Source organism: Amblyomma americanum, chromosome 1 (genome assembly GCF_052857255.1).
Source record: "Amblyomma americanum isolate KBUSLIRL-KWMA chromosome 1, ASM5285725v1, whole genome shotgun sequence".
Classification (NCBI taxonomy): Eukaryota; Metazoa; Arthropoda; class Arachnida; order Ixodida; family Ixodidae; genus Amblyomma; species Amblyomma americanum.
Window position 1 is genome coordinate 369,877,152 of NC_135497.1, and position 7,332 is coordinate 369,884,483.

The window sequence follows — 7,332 nt, forward strand, 5'->3', positions numbered from 1 at the left end:
GTCTATTACTTTTTCATGCCCGCTGTGCCCATACGGGCATGTCGATGAGAATCAGTTTCGTATCATGGATAAACTTCCGCCAGTGCTGTCACTGGGTGCTTCCGTCATTCTTCATCATTTTTCTTGCTCTGCTTCTGGTAATGTCTGCGCACGTGGGCCCACCTGTTCTCCTTCAGAATGAGAGTGATCGTGAACGGATGTTCAACAGTGTAGTCAGTGACCCCCCCCCCCCCCCCCCCCCCCCCGCGCCCCACGGCAATGCATATAAATCCCACCCGTAATACGAGCGTGAAGCCAGGAGTCAGCAACAATGGCGCTACGCTTTACATCGATATTGCTCCTAGCGTTCTCCGCTACAGCCGCTCTCGGCGGCAACTCGCCGGTGAGTACAATCACCAGCCAGCTTCGGATGCACGAAACATTTCACGGTTTGACAAAAAAGTCTGAAACTCAACCAGCACTTGCTTTCCATTCAATCGCTAACTCCTGGGTTCTCGGCCGCTTTTGGCATTGTTGTGAGCAGGGCTGTCTACAGAAATTTTGATTTCCTGGTGATCTTTGTCCTGCGATGGCGGCGGCGTTTAAATCGGGCATGTTTTGCAAAGTTCATATTGATGATGCTGATGAATTTTGTTTGGCGCAAGGGCATCTGTGGCCAAAAAGTGCCATGGCACAAGGTGTTTTAGACTAATGAAGGTTGGGTCAATGACCCTTTTCCCAAGCGTTTCTTCCTAAAGAAGCCGAGCACCAGGTAGGGGAAAGCTTGCACTCATTGTATCACCAGTGGGTACCCGGCGGCACTGGGGATCGAACCCCGCACATGCCGCATGCGAGGCGGATGCTCAACGACTTGGCCACCGCTGCGGTCAAGGTGGATATTCAACCAAGCGACTTGTTAACGCCATTGCAATGTGCTAATTGTGCACAAGCGGGTATAAAGTGCATCTGTAACAAGCTCTATATCCGAGTTCACTTTGAAACAATCTTCAAGTGCGAGGTTGTTAAAGGGAACCTAAGGCCCTTTCCATACTCTTATTGTCCTCAGTAAAAATTTCTTCTCTGGCTCTTTCTGGCTATGTTGACGTTTCTCCGGCATCAGAAGGCGAATTCAGCGCCGAGAAAATTGGATTGAAAGAATCCTTTCGCCCGTCTGTTTCAGCTCGTGGCGTCCTTACCGAAAAGGACGGGTTGCCGCCGCTTCGAAGTGAACTACGCTGCAATGCGGCCTCAGGGATCTGCGCTAATATTGGTGCATGTTGCTTATGAAATCGGTCGGTAATGGCAATTACCTGTATTGCGTTTTTTTGTTTTTTGGTCTTGTATATAGCCTAAAATGCTCCGTTCTCGGTGAGAGTGCTTTACTGTGTGATTAGAATGCGGTGCCTTACTTATACAGGCCAACATTTATCTTCCTTTTGTGCCGCTTTAAGGCTTGTCGTGTTCTTGTACTGGTCATTATTTTTTTGTCACTGATGGTGTATGTGTAAATCGCATGACGTTTGGCAGTTATGACGTGCGTTTCTGCCTCCTGCATGTGCGTGCTGCGGTTTAAATTTAGATTGCAATTTGTTTTATTTCGTTTTTTCTTCTTTTCTAATCCACAGACTCAGTCACAACTTGCCAATTGTGTTAAAGCGTGAGCTTATCATATATGGAGATCCTTTAACTTAGCTTCGGGTTTGTTTCTTTCATAACGCAGTGACTAGTTTTTTCTGTAATTGTACGCGCACTGTTACTTCCATATTTACTTATTTTTTTTATTCGAGAAGTGTGCCATGAGGCATAAGTTGAAAAAAGGAAGGGGGGGGGGAAGGAATGCACGGGATTGAAAGTTAAAAGAAGGAGTGAAGAACGGTTGCGCTGAGGTAGTCGCAGAGGTTGCTAATGAAACGGTTGTCCATAGTCCACTTCACGTAGTCACTTTCGCGGTTCCACCACAGGCCCACCTCCCTGAGGAGCCGTTTTCTGATAGCAGCCGTCGCTGGGCACGTCCACAACAAGTGCCGCACATCACAAATGTCCGGTGCAGCGCTACAGTGAGGCGATCTTTGGCACGCCACCGATGACGGACAGATGGTGTCAGAGCCGCCCCTGCCCGAATCCGGTGCACGGATACCTCCTCCTGCCGAGTAAGACTACGGGGGAGAGGGTGCGAACACGGAGGAATTAGAGCGCGTGTTCGCTGGCGCAGAACTTCGGAATCGGAAGCATAGGACAGGAACGGATCTGGGGGAAGAGGGGAAGGTGGCGGATCGTCTAATGTATGAAGATGAGTCATAGCACCCGCTTGAATGTTATGTGGATCCTGGGCATGGCCGCGAATCCAGTGTATGCGCACAGGACATGGATACTTTGCGCAGAGCACATGAATTGATTGTGAAATCTGGAACATCCGTCGAACAGCCTTAAGCTGTTTAAGGGCGGCGCGGGAGTCGGTGTAAATATGAACTGTATTGAATGTTGGAACGAGCGGAAGGGAAGCAATGACATTATAAATGGCTTGAAGTTCCAATGCTAGGGGAGTGCACGTATCCGCAGTATACGTCGCGCGAGAGTTGAGATGCGGATGAGATGGACTATACACAGCAGTAACTCCCCTCTCTGCAGAATGTGATGCATCCGTGTATAATATGCACCTTTCAGGCAGATACGCTGCTGATATCGACGGGGAAACAGTGGGCGATTGTCAGTGAGCTGGTAATGGGACCACGGTGGAAGTGTCTTTAAACGATGAAGTTTGAGAGACTGTTTCTGAGCTCTATTTGCCACCCGTTGGTCGATGGTTTCACTGAGTGTATTAAGTTGGGCGAACTCCTGTAGCACATGTATGGGCGTTAAACGATGCAGATATGTTATGACGCGCATAGTCTCACGATTTATAGCTTCAAGGGAGTCCCACTGTCTGCAGGTGAGACGTTGAAATTGAGCCTGATATACTATCCGTGGCTGAAGGATAGAGCGCACAAGCTGGCGGGCCGTATGAGCACGTGCGCCACCAGAGCACATAGCTATGCGATGAATCAGACCTAGAGTAGCGTGGGCCGATTTACGGGTCGCTGTCAGCCACGGGGCGCCAGTCCCAGATGTATGGAGGAGATGACCAAGAATACGAACAGTTTCTACGTGAGGAATCAGAGAATTATGTACCGTAAAATTTAAAGGGGGAGCTTTCCGTAAGCCTGCTTTATTTCCAATTCGAATGAAACATGATTTAGTAGGAGAGAGCGTTAAACCCAGAGGTGGGAGGCGAGATGTCAGTACATCCAGCGCGTGTTGAAGGACGACTGATGAATAGACGCATCTGGATGACAGCACCACAAGGTTATATCATCGGCATACGCAAGCACGCGGATAGAAGGGATGGACTCTAGGGCTCGAACAAGAGGAATTAAAGCCACAATAAATAATGTGGGGGCGAGAACGGAGCCCTGCGGCACTCCTCTATTGGAAGTGAAGTTACCAAAGGGCTTTCCGTGGACACGCACGCTGAAGGTTTGATTTGCTAAAAAGGCGTGAATGGAGAGGAGGAACCGGTGAGGGAGACCAAGAGTTTGAAGGGAGGCAAGAATGGCAGAGTGAAGGATGTTGTCATATGCCTTTATTATGTCTGTAGCGATTACGGTTCGTACAAGGTGACTCTGCGGAGAGTGGTCAAGCACGTCAGCAGCCAAAGTAGCAAGGTCGTCCTCCGTTCGAATTTGTGGGCGGAAACAAATTTGGGAATCTGGGTAACAATCATGGGATTCCAGCCACCACGACAAGCGTGCGGCTAGAATGTTTTCATAAAGCTTGCAGATGGTAGGCGTAAGGAAAATTGGACGAAGGGCCGAGAGAGATACTGAAGACTGACCTGACTTGGGTATTGGAACCACAATAGAATGCTTCCAGTCTCCCGGCATGACGCCAGAAAGCCAAACTTCGTTAAAAGTGTCAAGTAGGGTTTGCAAAGCGCTCCCTTCCAAGTTACGGAATAAGGAGTTAGGTATGCCGTCGTGCCCGGGAGTAGTAGTAGTTTTTAAACGTTCAATGGAGGCCAGCAGCTCTGCCATGGTGAGGTCAGAAGTAATCCCATCGGAGGGCTCTGTATCCGATAAGTTAGGTGGAGACGTAGCGGTGCAGTCATGGTTTGGAAAAAATTGACGGGCCGCTTGTTGTGCAAATGTGTCCTCATCCACATTTAGCGCGAGGCGAATGCTCTGTGTAATCTGCAACCTGTGAAGGGCGCTCCATGGCGTGAAACACTCTCCAAAGATGTCGATTGCCCTGTGTAGAGTACAGGCTGGCAAACCATGCAGCCCAGCGTTGCCTGCCTAGCCGCTTTGCATAGAGCCGCGCCCGTGCGCTAGCGCGGTGATGAGTAGGAAGAGCCGATGGGTCAACGGGGGTGACGAGTAGCGTAAAGATCCGCCTGGCGACGAAGAGCCCACAGATTCAAGAGATGTATGTCCGGGTTTGGGTCGTCTTCATTTACAGTAGTGGTAATAGTGTGAGTAGCGAGAACAGCAGAGAGTAGACAGTGCTGAAGAGGGGTTGAATGTAGATAAATGATTGTCTGCGCGTACAGAGTCCCATGATGTTATTCGTACAGTTCGGCGTATTTTCCGTAGACGCGTAGGCGTGAGGGAGATAAAAATAGGGCTGTGATCGCTACCCCAAGTATCAGAATCAACAGCCCAACGAGGGTTACCGGGGCCTAACCACCAAGTCAAATCAGGTGAATAGGGGCCACCTAGTGGGCGGGTAGGAGTGTTCGGGTGGTTTAAAAGTTGAAAGGAATGATCCGAAAAGCTCCCTTGGATGTGTGCACCCCTTGAGGAATCCGATGGGTAACCCCACGCAGTGTGTGCGCCGTTGAAGTCACCACCAACTAGAATAGAGATACCCGAGTTGGTAGAACGTAGAAAACGAACCCATCCCAGATTGGGAGATGCGGAGCCAGGACGACTATAAAAAGAAACTAGGACAAGGGGTGTGCGTGCAGGTTTTACGAGAAGGGCGACAACCTCTTGACGTGTGTTGCACCATCGTGAAAGGTCGAGCGGTGTGTGCGGAACTGAACTGTGAATATAAATTGCAGATTTACTTGGGCTGAGGGAGGAGGCGGTGCAACTGCGATCAGGGATAGAGGGTGAATGGTATGCGCAGAAACCTGAAAGGCGTGGGAGTGCGTTATGCTCTTGCAGTAGAAACGCCCATGCCCTCAGCTTTCCATCGCGAAGGCGGATGTTCACATCAGAGGCCTTATTAGCGAATCCTCGACAGTTCCACTGCACCACCATCGATGATGATGCGCTATCCATGACGAGGCCGAAGAGCTTCCACGATGAGGGATGTCACCTGCTTCATCAGCGCTAATATCTTATCCACTGTCGGGGTAGTCACGCTAACAGGTGGTCGGCACCTGATTGTGGCCCAGTGCTTACCCTAGGTGATTCCTCTGATGATTGCTCCCGAGTTATTAGAATTCTTCAAGAGTATTGAGAACGACGCTGTTCCCGGTGCTGGGTGAGTTCGTCTAGTCGGCGGCGAGCCTCCGCGATTGCATTGCCTAAAGCTGTGTCTTCAACTGTGGTATCCACATGTGATGGATGCACTGGACGTTTTGGCGTACCATTTGATCCGGGAAGGTGAGCCGCTTGTGCATATGTACGCTGGTGAGGAGACGAATGGTGAGCAGCGGGCTCAGATATTGGAAGTTCAGGGAAGTCGTTGTCGTCACATGCGAGAGCTGCAAAGCGATTACTTGTAGGAACATCCATTTTTGCAGGCGACTTGTGAAACTTCTTCGCTTGCTTCTTCTTTGGACAAGCGGGGGAGCGAATGTCGTGATCCAGCGATTTGCACAGGGAACTAGGAACTGTTGGTTCATTCATGTCGGCCACAGCTGCTGGATTAGGGCAGGTATTTTGCATATGTTCTTCTTTGTGGCAGTGATAACAAAAATACGACGAGGTCGGAAGGGCTTTGGTTTGACGATCGCACCGTAGTAGGTAAGGTACTTCGGGAGAGTCAGTGGGCCTTGCAGGATGAGCAGGTATGAGCCCCGGCGACCTATAGGCCGTGCTTGGAGTACAACGTGAGTTGAGCAGCGAATATTTGCGCGCACCTCCTCGGGAGGGCTCGTGCTGTCGACATGATAAATCATGCAGCGGAGTGTGTCAGGACCAGATGCAAAATATATTTGCACCGGGACATGCTTGCTGTCATCCAGGGGGATCCGCGTAACTGCGCAAAGTTTCTGGGCGTCCCTCAAGGATGACAAGTTTACCGTGATGGTGTTCGATGGGCGATGGACGACAAACCCGCAGTAGTTCGAAGAGCCAAGAGCGTGGTCAGTTGTGGCTTGAACATTACGGGCAGGGGTGGCAGTCATACCAAAGCGCAATGTAGGCTTGATGGTAACGCGGAACGAGTTCGCAGCAGGCGGAAGATAGCCTTGACTCACGGGAGGCATCTGTGGAGGAGGCTCAGACGCTGATGACGGCCCTTGGTGGGAATACTGAACTGGCGCGACGGGCACAGTTTCTTGAGGGAGTGCCACGGGCACGCAGGCGGTGGAGCAGTCTATGTCACAGGCCAAAGTCGTAGCATCGGAAGACGGCGCAGTCTGGAGGCCCAGAGGCGCTGACGATTGCGTGGACGTGGAGGCTGCGTCAGGTGGCAACACAGCGGGCATCCGCGTAGCTGTCGTCGACAACGCAGAATCCATGCAGACGCGTAGCGCGGCCTCTCTCGGCAGCGCCGAGCTAAGCCTACCTTGCCCCTGAGGGTTCCGGTTGGGTTTTCTCACTTGACAATGCGCCCACCTTGCCGGGAATTTCTACGCAGGGGCGTCGTCAGCATTCGGTCTCACGGAGGGCACTGTCCGACCCACGCCACACGCGAGAAGACAGCGAAAGGCGAAAACACAGACCTAGAAGCAGACACGTAGCCACCCACTAGGTCTTCGTCTTCTTTCTTATCATATTTACTTATACGACTCATCCCTTTTCTGTTCATGACGAAAATTCACCGGTGTTATGCTCCCACGTGCTTTTCCTTTTTGTTAACTACGTTCAGGTGAATAGCCACCCGATTCTTGGCCGATCCCCCAGTGTGGGTATGTGCCATCTTTTGATAGGCTAACAACAACAACAACACGACACAGTATCCCTGTTTTGTCTTTCAGGCTCTCGGTTAGGGACAAGAGAAGTATTGTGAGTTAGCTTTTGGCAGATCTCTTCATGCAGTTTTGCTGCAGCGGCGTGTACTCAGTTGCATTATTCATGGCAACAGGTCGGACCTGAAGCGAAATGAGTGTGCTGAAGGGCACGCAATATGGTATAACGACAC